The sequence below is a fragment of the Podarcis liolepis genome (assembly GCF_965112155.1).
Source record: "Podarcis liolepis genome assembly, chromosome: 7".
NCBI lineage: Eukaryota > Metazoa > Chordata > Lepidosauria > Squamata > Lacertidae > Podarcis > Podarcis liolepis.
The window spans coordinates 92,606,209-92,626,813 of NC_139561.1; the positions used below are offsets into that span (position 1 = coordinate 92,606,209).

Consider the following 20,605-nt stretch of genomic DNA (forward strand, 5'->3'; position numbering starts at 1 on the left):
GGGGATCAGAAAATGAGTAGGAGGCAAAGAGAGGCAGGGAATTAGGGGAGGGAGTAGTAATGAACACAGAGGTGGGAACTGCCGTCAGGTGCAACCCAAATATCGTGTAACTCTTTACCCAAGATGCCAGTCAAGGCTGCCTCGCACAGGCCCTGTAGTCCTCCCCCAGGAAATGTTGCCACCTGCAATTCAGTAGACAAAGCTCCTTTTCCTTCCGCGTTTTGACATAGCCATACCGATGTGGCAATTCTCATTGCGTTTGTGCAGGCCGCCCAAGATGCTGACTCACGGCATCAGGGTTGGGTGTGTGGGGTGTGACCAGGGTCGACTGGCGCACCTTGCCATACTGGACTACCCTACAGGGCTGTTGTACTGCGAGTGCATCCCTCAGGGAGTCTCCTAGCAACTCTCAGCACCCTGAACAAACTATATTGAGGTTGAATCCTGACAAGACAGAAGTTCTGTTTTGGGGGGACAGGAGGCAGGCAGGTGTGGGGGACTCCCTGGTCCTGAATGGGGCAACTGTGCCCCTGAAGGACCAGGTGCGCAGCCTGGGAGTCATTTTGGACTTGCAGCTGTCCATGGAGGTGGAGGTCAGTTCTGTGTCCAGGGCGGCTGTCTACCAGCTCCATCTCATACGCAGGATGAGACCCTCTCTGCCCGCAGACTGTCTCGCCAGAGTGGTGCATGCTCTGGTTATCCCTCGCTTGGACCACTGCAATGCGCTCTACGTGGGGCTACGTTTGAAGGTGACCCGGAAACTACAACTAATCCAGAATGCGGCAGCTAGACAGGTGACTGGGAGCGGCCGCCAAGACCACATAACACCGGTCCTGAAAGACCTACATTGGCCCCCAGTACTTTTCCGAGCACAATTCAAGGTGTTGGCGCTGCCAAAACTTGGTTAGAGATTAGAAAAAACTTGGTAACCTGGAGTAAACTAAAATTAACATTTCTGGGTAGGATTTCCATTATAAAGATGAACGTGCTTCCAAAATTAATCTTTTTATTTCAAATGATTCCGATACTGGGTAAAGCAGGTTGTCTTAAGATATGGCAAAGAGAAATTTCCAAATTCTTGTGGGAAGGGAAGAAACCTAGGATTAAACACCTGATCTTAATAGACATAAAAGAGAGAGGAGGCTTTTCCCTACCCGACCTAAAACTTTACTACGAGGCAGCCTGTTTCACCTGGCTAAAAGATTGGTGCACGTTGCAGGATCCGGACCTCCTGTACCTGGAAGGTTTCGACAACCGTTGGGGTTGGCACACCTACCTAATATATGGAAAAGCGAAAATTCATAAAATTTTTACCAACCATATAATAAGAAAGTCACTCTTTGCTGTATGGGAAAAATATAAACACCTGATGGAGCCTAAAGTCCTGTGGTGGACTTCTCCAGTAGAAGCCATAGCAGTACAGTGGTACCTCGCAAGACGAACACCTCGCAAGACGGAAAACCCGCTAGACGAAAGGGTTTTCCATTTTGGAGGCGCTTCGCAAGACGAATTTCCCTATGGGCTTGCTTCGCAAGACGACAGCCCATAGGGAAATATCCGGGACAGCGGGGAAGCGCAACGCATCTTCCCCACTGTCCTCGGACCTCCTCCGAAGCCGGGCGGCGGGGCGGGAACGCCTCCTCCCGCCGCCGCCGGGCTTCGGAACGCTGCTCAGAAGCCGGGTGGCGGGGCGGGAACACCTTCTGAAGGCGGGCGGGGGGCGAAAGTCTTTGTCCCCCCTGCCTGCCTTCCCAGGGGCTTTTAAATCGCCCCGGACAGCGGAGAAGTCCTCCGCTGTCCCGGGCCGATTTTAAAATGCCGCCCGCCAGCATTTTAAGATCGCCCCGGACAGCGGAGAAGTCCTCCGCTGTCCCGGGGTTTTTTAAAATGCTGGGGGTGGGAAGAAAAGCCCTTGCCCCCCCCCCCAGCCTTCAGAAGAGGTCCGGGGACAGACTGTCCCCGGACCTGGTCTGAAGGCGGTTTCCCTAGGAACGCATTAATTGATTTTCAATGCATTCCTATGGGAAACCGTGCATCGCAAGACGAAAAACTCGCAAGACGAAGAGACTTGCGGAACGAATTAATTTCGTCTTGCGAGGCACCACTGTAAAACGGAAAAATAGGAAAGCTGGCCAACATATAAAATACTTCTAAAAAATGAAGATAACCAAATAAAATTAAAAAAAAATTGAGGAAATAAGAGAACACATTTCAGACTGGTTCCAATACCATCAGTTATTTGAAAAATTTAAATCTGACAAACAAAAGGGGTTCTCAGTAGAAATTTCTCGATTCGAATCTGATCTTGTAAATTCTAAAAGAAAAACTCTTTCCAAAACTTGCCGACTCCTCCTTGACTGGACAGTCAAGGAGGAGGAGGTAACAGTGGCAATGGTGAGGTGGTCCCAGGATTTTGGCCATCCAATAACCATGGCCCAATGGGAAAATTTATGGAAGATCAATTGGAAATTCACAAACTGTTACACGATTAGAGAGAACTTTCAAAAAATGCAACATCGATGGTATCTAACACCATGGAAGCTTTCAAAAATGTATAAAAATGTGTCAAGTAATTGTTGGAGATGCGGAGACTCAGGAACATTCTACCATATGTGGTGGATATGTAGGAAAATACAGGTATTCTGGGAGAGTATACATGCAGAACTGCAAAAAATGCTAAAGATCTCCTTCAATAAAAAACCAGAGGCCTACCTCCTGGGAATAACAGATTTGGATATTCCACAAAAGAGGAAGGGTATCTTTTTATATGTGACGGCGGCAGCAAGAGTTTTGATCACAGCAAAATGGAAGAGTAATGAAATCCCCTCTATACAAGATTGGATCCAAAAGCTGACAGAATATGCCGAAATAGATGGTTTATCAGAAAAGATAAAGAATAAATCAAATCAGGAATTTGTTTCTAAATGGGAGGTTTTTAAAGAATATCTGAAAAATAAATATAGTTGTTTAAATTCTGTTGCAGCATTCGAGGAACTTCAGTAATAGTTGCAAGGTAGATAGAAGAAATTAGATTTATTGAGAATAAGTTTAATTATGAAAATGTGCATTGGCAATAAGTGTTTCCCCAGCTACTCTGAGCGGCTTCCACTGAGCCTCTTGGGCTTGCCGATCAGAAGGTCGGCAGTTCGAATCCCCGTGACGGGGTGAGCTCCCGTTGCTCGGTCCCTGCTCCTGCCAACCTAGCAGTTCGAAAGCACATCAAAGTGCAAGTAGATAAATAGGTACCACTCTGGCGGGAAGATAAATGGTGTTTCCGTGCGCTTCTCTGGCTTGCCAGAAGCGGCTTAGTCATGCTGGCCACATGACCCGGAAGCTGTACGCCGGCACCCTTGGCCAGTAAAGCGAGATGAGCGCTGCAACCCCAGAGTTGGCCACGACTGGACCTAATGGTCAGGGGTCCCTTTACCTTTATTAGGATGTATGGATACAATTTTGAGGAAAGAGCTAAAAATTTGAGAAGACAGCATCATCTTGCACGAGATGCCTAAGACATGGGGTTTGGCAGTCAGCGTAAATCGATTCTCTGTGCTCTTACATCTGCAAAAAGATTGGTATTGATAACGTTGGAATCAATGGATAGATGACAATTCTTGTAAGCCATGGACAAATTAAATGATACAGCGGTACCTCAGTTTTTGAACGTCTTGGAAGTCAAACGTTTCGGTTTTTGAACGCCAAAAACCCGGGAGTAAATGCTTCCGTTTTCGAACGCGCCTCAGAAGTCAAAAGGCTTCTACTGAGTCCCCCCCCCCCCCCAGTTTTTTCTATTGGCTCTAGGTTCGAAAAGCGAGATGCCATTGTATTTGGAATGTATTTGTCGAAACCATAGTGACACGTGGCTTAATATATACTTGAGAAAACATAATATAAGATAAAGAGAAATTTCTTGGAAGTAATAAATAGGCTTAGGGGTAGAATAAGAATATGTTGTTAATAAATATTAAGGATTAGAATATTAATAAAGGAGAAAAGGTTAGTAATTGAAAGAAGTTAAATACTATTAGAAATATGAATTTGGAGAACTGCTAAACAGGTGATGTAATGAAATTCAGTTAGAGGGGATTTGAGGAAGTCAGTTATCAATGTAAGGAAATTAGGAACTGGAAGTAATAATTCTTTTTTATGTCTTTTTCTTTGTTTTTGTGTTTTGTTTTGTAATGTTTTTCTTTTTTCTTGTTTCTTTTTTATGTGATAAATGTCAAAACCAATAATTTTTTTTGAAAAATAATAATAATAATACATATACTTGAGAAAACAGTTTATCCATCTACATATAAACTGTATACTTTTGTATCCTTAATTATATTTTATGGTTATTTTGTTACTGCTGTTTTCCTCTGCTTACCAAAACGTTTTTTTAATGTATTCCCCATTTTTCTATTCTTTCTTTTTCTTCTTTTTTCTTCTTTCCTTTCCTTTACTATAATAAGCTCAATATATTATACATATTTTTTTTAAGCAACCGGTACTCAGAATCCTGGCGCTTCTGACAGTGGGGGCAGAGAACAGCCATCCTGGCCAGGAGCCATGGCTGGAAGCGTCTTCTGCTCTAGCCACTATACCCTCCTTCCTCCCCTAAGCTGGCAAAAGGGGCTCAGTCGCAAGCCTGTGTTGACTGGCAACAATTGTGCTTGTGGGTGAGAGGGAGAGGGAGAGGGAGAGAGAGAGAGAGAGAGAGAGAGAGAGAGAGAGAGAGAGAGAGAGAGCCTTCTCCTTTTCCTCTTGTCTTGGAAAAGGTGTTTCGAGCCATGAATCGGGCCTTTGTGCTTCTCTGGAGGGAGGCAGTGCCAGCCGGGAAGCCGTCTGAGAAAGCAGAGGCTGCGATGCCAGGCTCCTAGGACCGATCTGCACAAGGCGTTTAAAGCAGCACTGTGCCACTTTAAATGGCCCCATTCTCCCCCCGCCCCCCAAAAATCCAGATAAATATACGTGATAATAATAATAATTATTATTATTTATTTATTTATTTATTTATTTATTTATTTATACCCCGCCCATCTGGCTGGGCTTCCCCAGCCACTCTGGGCGGCTTCCAACAAAATATTAAAATAACATAATGCATCAAACATTAAAAGCTTCCCTAAACAGGGCTGCTTTCAGATGTCTTCTAAAGGTCTGGTAGTTGTTTATCTCTTTGACATCTGATAGGAGGGAGTTCCACAGGGCAGGTGCCACCACCGAGAAGGCCCTCTGCCTGGTTCCCTGTAACTTGGCTTCTCACAGCGAGGGAACCGCCAGAAGGTCCTCAGCACTGGACCACAGTGTCCGGGCAGAATGATGGGGATGGAGACGCTCCTTCAGACATACTGGACTGAGGTCATTTAGGGCTTTAAAGGTCAGCACCAACACTTTGAATTGTGCTTGGAAACATACTGGGAGCCAATGTAGGTCTTTCAGGACGGTGTTATGTGGTCTCTGCGGCCACTCCCAGTCCCCAGTCTAGCTGCCACATTCTGGATTAGTTGCAGTTTCCAGGTCACCTTCAAAGGTAGCCCCATGTAGAGCACATTGCAGTAGTCCAAGCGGGAGATAACTACTAGAGCATGCACCACTCTGGCGAGACAGTCTGCGGGCAGGAGGGTCTCATCCTACGTACGAGATGGAGCTGGTAGACAGCCGCCCTGGACACAGAACTGACCTCCGCCTCCATGGACAGCTGTGAGTCCAAAATGCCTCCCAGGCTGCGCACCTGGTCCTTCAGGGCCACAGTTGCCACATTCAGGACCAGGGAGTCCCCAACACCTGCCCGCCTCCTGTCCCCCCAAAACAGTCCTTCTGTCTTGTCAGGATTCAACCTTAATCTAGTTTGCTCAGGGTGCTGAGAGTTGCTAGGAGACTCCCTGAGGGATGCACTCGCAGTACAACAGCCCTGTAGGGTAGTCCAGTATGGCAAGGTGCGCCAGTCGACCCTGGTCACACCCCACACACCCAACCCTGATGCCGTGAGTCAGCATCTTGGGCGGCCTGCACAAACGCAATGAGAATTGCCACATCGGTATGGCTATGTCAAAACGCGGAAGGAAAAGGAGCTTTGTCTACTGAATTGCAGGTGGCGACATTTCCTGGGGGAGGAGTAGGGGGCCCGTGTGATGCAGCCTTGACTGACAGCTTGGGTAAAGAGTTACACGATATTTGGGTTGCACCTGACGGCAGTTCCCACCTCTGTGTTCATTACCACTCCCTCCCCTAATTCCCTGCCTCTCTTTGCCTCCTACTCATTTTCCGATCCCCTTCATGGATCACTGCCTTGCCGACAAAGGTCCGTATAGTTCAAGCTCTGGTTTTCCCAGTAGTGATGTATGGAAGTGAGAGCTGGACCATAAAGAAGGCTGATCGCCAAAGAATGGATGCTTTTGAATTATGGTGCTGGAGGAGACTCTTGAGAGCCCCATGGACTGCAAGAAGATCCAACCTCTCCATTCTGAAGGAAACCAGCCCTGAGTGCTCACTGGAAGGACAGATCCTGAAGCTGAGGCTCCAAGACTTTGGCCACCTCATGAGAAGAGAAAACTCCCTGGAAAAGACCCTGATGTTGGGAAAGATGGAGGGCCCAAGGAGAAGGGGACAACAGAGGACGAGATGGTGGGACAGTGTTCTCGAAGTCACGAACATGAGTTTGATCAAACTGCGGGAGGCAGTGGAAGTCAGGAGGGCCTGGTGTGCTCTGGTCCATGACACGACTAAACAACTAAACAACAACACAGTTTTCCAAAGGGAGCTGAGAGAGGACTTAGGATGCTACCTGAAGAATGAGGAGCAGGTGCTGGACCAGTGGGTTAAATTCTAGTGGTGTTCACACCATACATTTAAAGAGTGATCAGGGCTGTATTTAGGTGTGATGAGGCCGTCAGCTCCTGAAGGTAATGGGGCCCTTTATATGTCCAGCTGTCCTTTGTCCACAACAAATTGTCGCCGCTTTTTGTGTTGAATAGATGCTAGATGGTAATTGATGGACCTCATAGGTATCTCAAACCATTTGAACATGTTGCCGTGCAACCAGTCCATGCAGAATGCCGGCACCCTATATATAGAAAGGAGCAAAGCAATGATCCTTTAGGGAGCAGGATAGCAAGTGGGGCCCATGACTTACATCATAGGAGCCTACATGTTATGTACTGAGTTGAATAGGATCCAAAAGGCGGCAGTCTGATTGGTCCTAGAACAATAGGGTCCAGAATGCAGCAGTCTGATTGGTCCGCAGGAGCCACCCAGTCCAGCTCCAGGTGGAAGTGAATCCGCAACCTGATTGGCCTACAGGAGAATCCTGGAATTAGCCAATCACGTGGGGCCCATTGTGTAAATAATGTATATAAAGCAGACATTCTGGGGGAACTTCCATTCCTCCTCACCACCATGAGCTGAATAAAGAGCATGAAATCCCCTCTCGACTCCGAGTATATTTCACTACACAACACAAAACACTCTTGCTGTAGGTAGGTTTTATTTTATTTGTTTTTTATCTTATATTTTGGAAATGTTCATCCAGTTTTTCCCCCTTTAAATTTTCTGGGGGCCGCCAAGAGAGTGGGGCCCTGAGCTAGAGCTTGTTGAGCTTATACGTAAATCCGGCATTGCCTTGGAGGGCCGCAGGGCAAACTCACACACACCGACCCAAGAGTCCTGTGGCATCTGGCAGCCTGGCACATTTATAGCCTCCTGAGTCTTAGTTACCATTATCATCGAAATCCGCGCAAATATTCCCAGCGACCTAACAGCATTTTCTTTCAAAGTTTAAGGAACTATGGAATAGCAAACAAAGGACCCTTTCACAAACTGAAGAAGAGGTGCGGTTTTACTCAAAATGGTTATTTATTACACATATATTTGTGTTTTTCCTCCAGGAGGCTCAGTGTGGCCTGCACGGTTCTCCTTGTTTAATCCCCACAACAACCCTGAAAGGTAGGCCAGGCTGAGACGGACAGTGGCGCTAGACCCAAAAGCTGCCCCCAGTGAGCTCTGTGGCCGAGTGGCGATTTGAACCTTGGTCCTTCCCAGGTCTGACCCTGACACTCTAACCACTATACAGCACTGCCTCTAGTAGATTATCAAAGGCTCAACATATTGCTCTTTTAACTGCAATCCGTTACTTAGTATGAAGGTTTTTAAAAATTAAGCGGGGAGACAATGTGGCATAGCGGTTAGAGCTTCCACTTGGCCATTTATTACCTATAGCCAAAGGCCTTCACGGTGAACAATAGAGGGCAAAAAACCCAAGGCATTCATCCAAAACCACACATCGCAAGTCTATAAAAGTCTGCAGCATTTAGAGCATAAAAGTTCACAGCTGGATCACTCAGTTGGCTAGAGCATGGTGCTTATAATGCCAAGGTTGCAGGTTCGATTATGCTAATTTGTTTTAATTCAATTTAATTTGTTTAAAATTAGCGACCGATTTGGGGGGGGGGGAGAAAATCAATAAAGAAAAGATTTGAGAAAGAAAAAAGGTTGCAGTTGCATTTTCCTGCGTTACAGGGGGTTGGAATAGATGACCTTCAGAGTCTTTTCCAAGTCTATGGTTCTATTAAAAATGTAAAATTACAATGCATTTATCATAACTGGTGCGAAGCTTCTTATCTACCGGAGCAAATTTGGCCACCAGATGTCCAATCTGCAGCTATTTATCAGCGAAGAGTTCCAGCTATCGCTTCCTGTGAGGATCGATCTGAGAAGAGGGAAAGAATAGGAGATAAGATTTTTTTCTCTGGGCACCGCATATAAAGGGCAAACCAACAAACAGCGCATGATGTCCTCAACCTGATTACATGTATATAAATGCATTTTCATGCCATTTGAGCCCCTGCAAAAAAATTCCCCTCAAAGTCTTTTCTTTTTTATATAAATATTTATTAAAGTTTCAGACAAAGGAATTGCATAAAAGCAAAAAATACAAGAATAAAAGACAAAAATAAAAATACAAGAAAAATACAGAATAAGTACACAGATTAAAAAAAATAAAAATAAAAGATCAACCTTTCCATATCTTATATTCATATCCTTGTTTCCCTGACATCCTCATACCTCCCTTTTTTGTATTCCAATTCAGTTAATTAATTCAGCAATTTATTTCCCTCCTTATTATCCTGATCTTTGATCTTAATATATTATAACATTAAATTTTTGCCTATTTAGAAATCCAATTTTCCATATTCTTTTATATCATTACAGCTAGAAACCGCTTAACTTCGTTCAAACATCCTTCTAAGATTCATTAATTTTGCAATACTTCTGTAAATAGTCTTTAAATTTCTTCCAATCTTCTTCCACCGACTCTTCTCCCTGGTCTCGGATTCTACCAGTCATTTCCGCCAATTCCATATAGTCCATAAAATTCCCCTCAAAGTCTGTGGAGGGCATCTGTTGAAACCGTAGCAGAATCCCTATTTTCCAGGGACAGTCCCAAATTTGCAGAAGCCGTTCTGGTTTCTGATTTGATCTCGGAATGTCCCACTTTTCCTAAGGACATCCTTATTTTCATCAGAGAAATGTTGGCGGTTACAGAGCTATGCGACCCCTGAGCCAAGGAGATGTGTAACTATGCCCGGTAGATGGAAGTTTTATTTTTTAAAAAAGTTGAATGTTTTGTTCAGTTTTTACATATGTTGGAAGCTGCCAAGAGTGGCTGGGCCAACCCAGTGAGATGTGTGGGGTACAAATTAATCATCATCATCATCATCATCCACCCATCAGACAGGATTGCCCCAGCCACTCTGGGCAGCTTACAACATTGAATAGGACGCCCCTATTTTCATCAGAGAAATGTTGGAGGATATAAAACAGATTAACGAGCAGCGATAAAGGATTCACTTGACGATGGACAGCAGCCTTTTTCTGCCTTGCACGGGGGTTGGACTAGATCAGGGGTCTGCAACCTTTAAGACAAAAAGAGCCACTTGGACCCGTTTCCGAAGGGAAAAAAACCTGGGAGCCGCAAAACCACTGCGACATTTAAAACACATATATCTCTGGAGCCGCAATCTGACAGTGGGCGGGAAGGTAACGTCGGGACGGTGCGTGACTAATGCACGCACCACCCCCATGCGACATCACAGCCAGTACAGCGCCCGCCACAGTGAGGAGTGTCGGGGCGCACAATGCGCCTCCTCCCCTCACTAGTATCCACCCCGGAGCCGCAGCAAAGGTGTAAAAGAGCCACATGCGGCTCCGGAGCCGCGGGTTGCAGACCCCTGTACTAGATGATCCTCAGGGTTCCTTCCAACTTTGTGACTCTATTATTCTATGTATTCACCCAGTGACCTTGGCAGCCAGTCACTGCTGCTCAGCCTCACCTACCTCGCAGGACTGTTGTGGGGGTTAAATGGGAAGCAGGCAGGCCACCTCAAGCTCCTTGCAGAAGGAGGTGAGATTGCTGTTTAATTGTTTAGTTGTGTCCGACTCTTCGTGACCCCCTGGGCCAGAGCACGCCAGGCACTCCTGTCCTCCACTGCCTCCCGCAGTTTGGTCAAACTCATGCTGGTAGCTTCGAGAACACTGTCCCACCATCTCGTCCTCTGTCGTCCCCTTCTCCTTGCGCCCTCCATCTTTCCCTACATCAGGGTCTTTTCCAGGGAGTCTTCTCTTCTCATGAGGTGGCCAAAGTCTTGGAGCCTCAGCTTCAGGATCTGTCCCTCCAGTGAGCACTCAGGGCTGATTTCCTTCAGAATGGATAGGTTTGATCTTCTTGCAGTCCATGGGACTCTCAAGAGCAGGGGTCAGCAACCTTTTTCAGCTGTGGGCCGGTCCACCGTCCCTTAGACCATGTTGTGGGCTGGACTATATTTTTTGGGGGGAAATGAATTAATTCCTGTGCCACACAAATAACCCAGAGATGTATTTTAAATAAAAGCACACATTCTACTCATGTAAAAACACGCTGATTCCTGGACCATCCGCAGGCCAGATTGAGAAGGCAATTGGGCCAGATTTGGCCCCTGGGCCTTAGGTTGCCTACCCCTGCTCAAGAGTAATAATAATAATAATAATAATAATAATAATAATAATAATAATAATAATTTATTATTTATACCCTGCCCATCTGGTTGGGTTTCCCCAGCCACTCAGTGCGGCTTCCAACAAAACACTAAAATACAATAACCTATTAAGCGTTAAAAGCTTCCCTAAACAGGGCTGCCTTCAGATGTCTTCTAAAAATCTGGTAGTTATTTTTCTCTTTGACATCTGCTGGGAGGGTGTTCCACAGGGAGGGTGCCACCACCAAGAAGGCCCTCTGCCTGGTTCCCTGTAACTTAGCTTCTCGCAGGGAAGGAAACACTAGAATGCCCTTGGTGCTGGACCTCAGTGTCCGGGCTGAACGATGGGGGTGGAGACGCTCCTTCAGGGACACTGGACTGAGGCCGTTTAGTCTCCTCCAGCACAATTCAAAAGCATCCATTCTTTGGCGATCAGCCTTCTTTATGGTCCAGCTCTCACTTCCATACATCACTACTGGGAAAACCATAGCTTGAACTATATGGATCTTTGTCGGCAAGTTGATGTCTCTGCTTTTTGAGAAGGAGGTGAGATAGGAATGCTAATAATATAGAATAAGAAAGGGCTGTTTTCCTTCTTCCTTCCTGAGTCCTTGTCTCCGTTCTCTGCCTCCCTTCTCTTTCGCTTGCCTTGCCTCCGTTTACGAGCGATCTCGCTTTTCTCCCACGCAATGCTTGCGTGTGCGGGCAAGCGAGCGAGCCGCACATTCCCTCGTCCATCTGGATCCTATTTACTTCTCCTGCTGCCGCGGAGGCCTGTCTCATCCGTCGCCTTGCAGAGGCCTTGGGGGTACGTGCCAGAGTCATCGCTGGCCAAACTTTGCTTTGGCTCTCGGGAACGGTGGAGAGACTCTAACTCACTGTGCATGTGGAGCACAATGAAAGCACAAAAGCAATCCTGGGAACTGTAGTTTGCTAAGGGTGTGGAGGGAATTGCGGGGGTCTGCTACGGTTCCCAGGAATCTTGGTTTACGGCAGGGGGGTTGATTTTTCAGTGTGATTTAAACCAGTGTCCTTCAACAGCTTTAAAGGTGTGTGTGTGTTTTACACTCAAGCAATGTACAGTGGTACCTCGGGTTAAGTACTTAATTTGTTCTGGAGGTCCGTACTTAACCTGAAACTGTTCTTAACCTGAAGCACCACTTTAGCTAATGGGGCCTCCTGCTGCTGCCGCGCCGCCAGAGCACAATTTCTGTTCTTATCCTGAAGCAAAGTTCTTAACCTGAAACACCGTTTCTGGCTTAGTGGAGTGTGTAACCTGAAGCATATGTAATCTGAAGTGTATGTAACCCAAGATACCACTGTACATAAATTTCACGAAATAAAAAAATAATAATCTTGTGTCCCCAAATGTTTGTTGGACTACAACTCCCATAATCCCCAAGCAGCTTAGGCAATGGTCATGGACCATGGGAGTTGTAGTCCAACAACATTTGGCGACCCAAGGTGGAAGAACGCTGCTTTAAATGGTGCCTAGGCCCAGATCCAACAATCTGCACCTGTCCTGAAAGAGGCCTGTTATGTACTGAGTTGAATAGGATCCAGAATGCAGCAGTCTGATTGGTCCACAGGAGCCACCCAATCCAGCTCCAGGTGGAAGTGAACCCGCAACCTGATTGGCCTACAGAAGAATCCCGGAATTAGCCAATCACGTGGGGCCCATTGTGTAAATAGTGTATATAAAGCAGACATTCTGGAGGAACTTCCATTTTTCCTCCTCACCACTATGAGCTGAATAAAGAGCATGAAATCCACTCTCGACTCCGAGTATATTTCAAGGCCTTAAGGAAGCTGCTGTGTTGCCATTCTTCTCTTGGCACAACTGCTCTGACCACTGGACTCTACTGCCCCCACCCTCTCGTCCTGGGTCCTTTTACTCTGTTTTGCCTGTGCCACTCCTACATTTATCTGATGAAAACAGGGACGTCCTATTCCATAATCATAATAATAGTAACCGTTTTTATTATTGGCACCCCAGCCATCTGACCGGCTTGCCCCAGCCACTCTGGGCAGCTTCCAACATAGATAAAAACTTAATAAAACATTAGACATTTTTAAAAACTTCCCTTGGAAGTCCTGTCGGTTGCAACCTGCTTCCCTCCTGGAACGGGAGAGAGGTCCCATCTGGTTTCTCCAGAGAGTTGGCATCAGCCAAGTGTCGATGCAAATGGCCATGAAAGCCCCCATGCCAACAGCTTGAGGTTTGAAACTGAAACAGGGAAAAGAGTCAAAATAAAAAAATTCCGTCCAGTAGCACCTTAAAGACCAACTAAGTTAGTTCTTGGTATGAGCTTTCGTGTGCATGCACACTTCTTCAGATACACTGGATTCTTATCTCATTCTACATGACTAAGCCATTTTTCACCTTCTCACCCCTTGCCTTTTCCTGTAAGACCTATTGCAGTCCTTAAGAGTCGTCAACATGCTCATCTCAGCTATCTGCCAATCTCCCATTCCCACCACCCTTCTCAGTAATACCCCTCCCCACCTTCTCACTATATAGAAGGATCTGGCAACTTCTGTTTCAGTGTATCTGAAGAAGTGTGCATGCACACGAAAGCTCATACCAAGAACTAACTTAGTTGGTCTTTAAGGTGCTACTGGAAGGAATTTTTTTATTTTGACTATGGCAGACCAACACGGCTACCTATCTGTAACAGGGAAAAGAGATGTGTTTTGGGAAACCTACGTACCTCGTCTCCTGAGCACAGGCAAGTTCTGGCATGGCCTTGGTTGAGGCATGAGAACACCTTCCTGGGAGGAAGACGTTCCCTGCATTACGAATGCTGTTTTAAATGCGGAATTTATTATTGTGGTTGTCACTATTAATCGCCCGCCCGTCATCCTGAGATCCCAGGGCTTACAATTAAAACACAATGGGCTGGCGGAGGAAAAGGCTATACAGTGGTCGCTTGGTTCTCAAACGCCTTGGTACTCAAACAACTTGGAACCCAAACGCTGCAAACCTGGAATTAAGTGTTCCGGTTTGCACACTTTTTTCAGAAGATGAACGTGCTCCAATTTGAGTGTTGTGCTTCCGATTTGAGTGTTACACGTCCGATTTGAGTGTCATGCTTCCGATTTGAGTGTCATGCTTCAGATTTGAGTGTTACGTGTCCGATGTGAGCGCCACACTTCCGTTTTGAGTGTCTGTATGTTTTTGCTATTTATTTTGCGTTTTTGTTTTTGCGGCTCTTTTTTGTTTGTTTTTGTGACTGTGCGGTTCAGCTACTGATTGATTGATTGTGCGACTGCAGTACATTGTTTATTGCTTTCATTTTATGGATCAGTGGTCTCGTTAGATAGTAAAGTTCATGTTAAATTGCTGTTTTGGGGGTTGTTTTTAAAAGTGTCTGGAACAGATTAATCCGTTTTGCATTACTTTCTATGGGAAAGTGTGCCTTGGTTTTGGAACGTTCTGGTTTTGGAATGGACTTCTGGGACTTCTGAAACAGGAACATCAAGAAGCTTCTCCCGTGTTTGCTCTCGCTGCACCCACAGACGTCCTGCGCCCATCGACATTGCTTGCCTTGAACCAATTGCAACCTCTCTGCCCAGGCTACCTCGCAGGAGTGTTGCAAAGAAAAATGTGTGAGGTGTCAAACGCCTTCAACAGATAAATGGGATGAAATGAAATTGTAGCTGTAAGGTGCCTGGTGTCCCAGTCAGGGAAAAGGGGGATAAAATAATAATAATAATAATAATAAATAAATAAATAAATAAATAAATAATAATGGAAACTGTGAGAGTGATCAGGAACATGTTGTTGTTGTTTAGTCGTTTAGTCGTGTCCGCCTCTTCGTGACCCCCTGGACCAGAGCACGCCAGGCCCTCCTGTCTTCCACTGCCTCCCGCAGTTTGGTCAGACTCATGCTGGTAGCTTCGAGAACACTGTCCCACCATCTCGTCCTCTGTCGTCCCCTTCTCCTTGGGCCCTCCATCTTTCCCAGCATCAGGGTCGTTTCCAGGGAGTCTTTAAACCTCTTTTGTTGACCACCAGCATTATGCTTTCCAGTCTTAAGTTCGGAATAGTTTGCAAAGATCTCCAGTGTTGAAGCAATGATTCTTCAACACTAACTTCGCTGGACTGGTCGTGTTGTGCGGATGCCTGATGATCGTCTTCCAAAGCAACAACTCTATTCCAAACTTTAAAATGGAAAGCGTAATGCTGGTGGACAACAAAAGAGGTTTAAAGACTCTCTCAAGGCAAATCTTAAAAAATGAAGTATAAACACCAACAACTGGGAAACACTGGCCTGCGAGCGCTCCAGTTGGAGAACAGCATTGACCAAAGGTGTCCTGGGCTTTGAAGACACTCGAACTCAGGACACAAGGGAGAAACGTGCTGAGAGGAAGGCACGCTTGGCAAATCCACACCATGATCAACTCCCGCCCAGGAACCAATGTCCCCACTCTGGAAGGACGTGTGGATCCAGAATTGGCCTCCACAGTCACTTAAGGACTCATTGTTAAAACCGTGTTCATGGAAGACAATCTTACTCGGCTATAAGGGATCGCAGAAGAAGAAGAAGTAGCTGGACCGGGGGTGGGGGGTGGCATTGGTCTGATCCAGCAGGCATTTCTTGTGTTTATATTATTGAACCCTTTTTCTTACATTCTGCGGTTATATAAATGTTGTGACTGCTGTTGATTTCGTTCCTATACTGCTTTATATTTTAAAGAAAAATACCTCGAAGTGGTTCACGGCCACTTTTTTGCAAGGCTCAGAAGCAAAATTTCAAGCTGATGTGGAAATGAGCCAGTGTGGTGTAGTGGTTAAGAGCAGTAGTCTCGTAATCTGGGGAACCGGGTTCGATTCCCCGCTCCTCCACCTGCAGCTGCTGGGTGACCTTGGGCCAGTCACACTTCTCTGAAGTCTCTCAGCCTCACTCACCTCACAGAGTGTTTGTTGTGGGGGAGGAAGGGAGAGGAGATTGTTAGCCGCTTTGAGACTCCTGAAGGGGAGTGAAAGGCGGGATATCAAATCCAAACTCTTCTTCTTCTTCTTCATTAATACATCAAAGAAAGAATTCCAAAATAAAAAGTTGCAGAGGAAGATCAAATATAAAATGCACATTCGAAACAACATAATAACAGGAAAATGAGACATAAATTAAATAATAAATAAAACAATATAGTAGAAACTAAAGGGAAGGCAGTGTTGAGTCATCTTGGTGGCAAATGTTGCAGAGTTGGATCATTCAGTGCACTCAAGCATCAGCTGAGAAGTTTGGTTCAGGTTTTGAACAAAATCCAATCTGCACTTTCCCAGAAACAACACATGAACCACATCTTGCAATGTGGAATCTCCAACTAGGTGCAAAAATGCACTTGCTTGTATGCAGGCTCACGTTCACTGAGAAAAGAATGCCTGACTTGGTTCCATTCATTTCAATGGGTCTACTCTGAGTAAAAGCGAATTGGCTATAATCCACAGGATGGGCTGCAGAAATTGCATGCGAAAATGTGTCTGTTCGGGGGGGAAATCCACGCTAAAAATGCTGGTGGTTTTGGTTTTTTTGCAAGGCTCAAAAGCAAAATTTCAAGCTGATGTGGAAATGAATTTAAGGCTGGGAAAACTGGAAACCGATAGAAAACGAAATTGTCATAATTTAGTCCAACGTCCCCACTGGTGTGTGCGGCCTATCGGAAACCTAAAAATAGACCTTTGGAATGTATTTGCAGATTTATATGCGTAATGCTAAGTTCCTCGCATCTGAGGAATGTTTTCGGTTTGTTTGAACTAGACGTCTCCTCCCCGCTTTCCCATATTGCAGGGGAGTCTTTCTCAGCCTTGAGCCGCCAGATGTTGTTGGACTACAACTCCCATCATCCCTGACCACTGGTCCTGCTAGCTGGGGGGTGATGGGATTTGTAGTCCAACAACATCTGGAGACCTGAGGCTGAGAAATAAGGCGTGTTTCGCTCTTCACCAGCAGCTACCAGTTCTCAGTCATCCATCGGAATGTCTTCGCAGCTTCCAGAGTCTGTAGTCTAGTCACTGTTTATTTTCCAAGCAAAAGGGTGTGGGAAGCCTTTTCTGACTCAGGGACATTGGCCTTGAATGCCAAGCATGTGGGGGTAAGCTCTGGCATTTTCTCAACAAGGAAGGTGTTTTGGGGAACATGCACTTTGTGGCTGCTCAGAGAAACCTTTGCCATGTTCCTTCACAAGTCGCAAGGCTCAGCTGCAACACCAGAATGATAATTGTGGCGGGAAGCCTCTGTGCAAGTTCTAGCCAGATTTACAGTACCACCAGCAAACTTTATTATTATTATTTAAAAAAACCACTTTGTACATGCTCAGAGAAACGCTCATGTTTCTTCACAAGTTCCAGGTGGCACCGGGAAAACAATCGTGGCAATGGTGGTGAAAACCCTCCAAGCCAATTCTAGCCAGTCTTACAGTACCACCAGCCAACGGAATAAATTAAAAAATTGTCCAGTAGCACCTTAGAGACCAACTAAGTTTGTTCTGGGTATAAGCTTTCGTGTGCATGCACACTTCTTCAGATACCAGATGTTTATTTCGACTGTGTCAGACCAACACGGCTACCATCTGACAACAGCCAACGAGTTTTAAATGCACTTTGTGCATGCCCAGGGAAACCCTCGCCACCCTTCTTCCAAAGCCCCGGGGATCAGCTGTGGCACCAGAAAATTAAGTATGGGTGGTGTAGCAGGGGGAAGCTTCTGTGCCAATTCCGGCCAAGCTGACAGTTCCACCGGCCAACGAGTTTTAAATGCGCTTTGTGCATGCTCAGAAAAACTCTCGCCGCGCTTCTTCCAAAGCTGCGGCACCAGAAAATTACTTGCGGGCGAGAAGCCTCTGCGCCAATTCTAGCCAAACTTGCAGCACCACCATCAGCAAAGATTGCTATTATTATTTTGGTAAGGAATTACGCGCCGGGGGGATGCATCGCGCGTTTGGATGTTCAAGGTTCAGCTTCCACGTGTTAGAACAAAAAAAAACTCGACCAGGGACCTCTTTTTTTGGTCTTTGTCTTTGACCAGGAAAACGTAGCAGCTTTGCCAGTCTGGAGAGCGAGGAGTTAAAAGCCCGCCCTCCCGCATCTGTCTGCGCACAGGAAACTCTCCAACAGAAGTGAGTGTGAGAGAATTTCTTGCTCGGCTTTTTCTTCCCTCCTCCTCTCCCCTCGCCACCCCCCCTCCGTGCAACATCCCCCCCTCCCTTCATTTGCTTATTCTCCTCTCCCCCCACCTCCTTCCCTCCACCCCCTCTCCCCTCCCCCTTCCTTTCTCCCTCCCCCCCACCTTCCTCTCCCATCTCCCAGTTCCTCCAGCTGGGATCTGTTGCGCGCCTGGTCTCCAAAAAAAGAGAGAGGTGGCTATATTTGTCTCTCTCCAGAAATCTCCCAAACCCCCAGAAATCTGCAAGAAAAGGAGGGGTGGGGAACCTGGAAGAGGAGGCTTGGGGGGTGGTCTGGCTTAGCCCCCACCCCCCCCTCCCCAAAAGCTCTAGGGGCGGGGGAGAAAGAAAGAGAGAGAAAGCGAGAAAGACCTCTCCGAGTGTGTGCAGTCAAATGAAGGCGTTTTTTTATTATTATTCTTCCTGCAAGCTGGATCTGAGACCCAGGAGCGTTTCCCTTCCTTCCCACGCCCGGCGGGGCTCGGCCAGTATCCCCAGCATGGCAGAGGCAGCGGTGATGGTTTGGACTGGGAACTGAGAACCGGGAGACGCGAAGACTCCGGCTCCGGCACAATCTGGAAGGGTGAGTCGCGCGTCGATGCGCTTTGGAAACAGCGGATCCCCAAAAATGTCCGGGGTGTGTGTGTTTGTGTGTAATGCATGCATGGATGTCTTACTCGGAAGTAAGCCCCCTTGAGTTTCCTGGGGAGCTGGCTCCCATTGGCTCTGCTGAAAGGTTTGGGTTTTTTGATCCTGGCAGAGAGGCGAATGTTGGAATACAAAGGGGTTTTTCCAGAGCATGTCCAGAGTGCTTTTTGCTCACAGGCGCACTTAGTAATAGCCAGTGTGGCTTAGTGTGGATTAAAAGCACTTTCAGGCCAAAGACTGTGTACCTTCCAGGTAGATTTAAGCTGGACCTCTTTATCTCTCCCCCACCCCGTCCCCCAAAATTTTTTTGTTAAAAAAAAAACCTCAAAAATTTCCAACACAAAAGAGCTTTGTGCTGGGAGTTTTTGAGGTTTCATAGGGTTAAACAGAGGCTTGCTTTCAGGTGTGGTTGAGGGAGGCAGGGTGGTGCAGTGGTTAGGGCAGGACCTCGGAGACCAGAGTTCAAATCCCTCGCTTGGCCCTGGAACTCCCTGCCTCTCAGCCAACCTCGCAGGATTGTTGTGGGGTTATGCCGAGGGTGGGGATAACGCCGCCGCCTCAAGCTCCTTGGAAGGGTATAAATGCAGCGACTCAATAAATAAACGAGGGCGCTCTGCACATGCTCTATGAGGCATGCAGCTGGTTAGGCGTCACGTGGTCTTGAGCCTAGTTTCCTCCATCTGCGGCTGTGGGGTGCGGGGAGGCACAGGCGTCCCGGGAAGAATGCAAGGCAGGATTGTAAAACACGCTGGGCGTAAATGTGATGAATAACTGGCCTGCCTTTGAACTGAGGGACACTGCCTCGCAGGAACGGCGGCGCCTCCCCGGCACACAGGCTTCTGTGGGGCAGGCCTCTTTCATCCCCAGCATGGCCTTTTAAAGTTCTGGTGCCAGGAATCCTCCCCTCCGCTGCGCCGCGAAGTCACGCTCCCCTCTCCTCTCATAAACTTTGGTCACGCATTTCTGGGGGCCTGGCTCTCATCAGCCCACCGCTGGCGTTGGGAGGAGTTGGGCGCTCTGCGCATGTTCAGAGGCACCCTTGCCGTTTCCCCAGAGCGGAGCTTTGGTACCGAAAAGCAGGTTGTGGGGCTAAGGCCCCCAAGGAAGAGGTTTTGGAGGGCAGGCTTGCTTTTTTTTTGCAGCTCCGGAAGGGAAGACCTGAGGCTGTGGGTTCAAATTTCGAGTTTCCGGCTAAACCTTAGGAACGACTTTTTGAGGGCAGGACTTCCTCAGAAGGTGATGGACTCTTTTTCACTGGTGATTTTTAAACAGAGGTTTTTATGGTCGTCAGGGATTCTTTAGCTGAGATTCCTGCCTTGCAGCGGGTTGGGCTAGATGACCGCTGGAGGGCCCCTCCCAACCTTACAGTTCTGTGTTCCTCACCTGATTCCAGTTGCTGTTCTTTTGCAAGAACCGCTGCTGCCGTCGCCTCTCTTTGGGCTGGGTCGCCTTCTGCTTCAATGACTCCTATGCTCCACCCCGATGCTGCAACATTGAGCATCTTTCCCACAAGGAAACTCAGTTGAACTAATTGAAACTCACTAGTTTCAAGTAAGGGCTGGGCAGTGGAACTGTCCAGCTGATCTCTCCATCAAGAGTGGTGGAAAAAGGCTTATTTTTGCGCTCAAAATGCCCAGTTGCAGGGTGGGTCTCTGATGCACGGTTTATGCTTGTCTCTACGGAACCAAAGGGATGCGGGTGGCGCTGTGGGTTAAACCACAGAGCCTAGGACTTGCCGATCAGAAGGTCGGTGGTTCGAATCCCCGCGATGGAGTGAGTGCCCGTTGCTCGGTCCCTGCGCC

The 20,605-nt window shown here is 47.0% G+C and overlaps 1 protein-coding gene and 1 long non-coding RNA gene across 3 annotated transcripts in view; both read left to right on the forward strand.

Annotated features, from left to right (window-relative positions):
• The window catches only part of LOC310712949, a 2,318,697-nt gene that overhangs the window by 1,475,859 nt on the left and 822,233 nt on the right, over positions 1 to 20,605 (forward strand). The gene's annotated exons all lie outside the window — the stretch shown is intronic.
• The window catches only part of PLEKHG2 (pleckstrin homology and RhoGEF domain containing G2), a 74,702-nt gene continuing 72,375 nt past the window's right edge, over positions 18,279 to 20,605 (forward strand). For both annotated transcript variants that reach the window (XM_083516101.1, XM_083516102.1), the window contains exon 1: positions 18,279 to 18,738. The gene's annotated coding sequence lies outside the window, so the exon portion shown is untranslated. The remainder of the gene's footprint in view (positions 18,739 to 20,605) is intronic.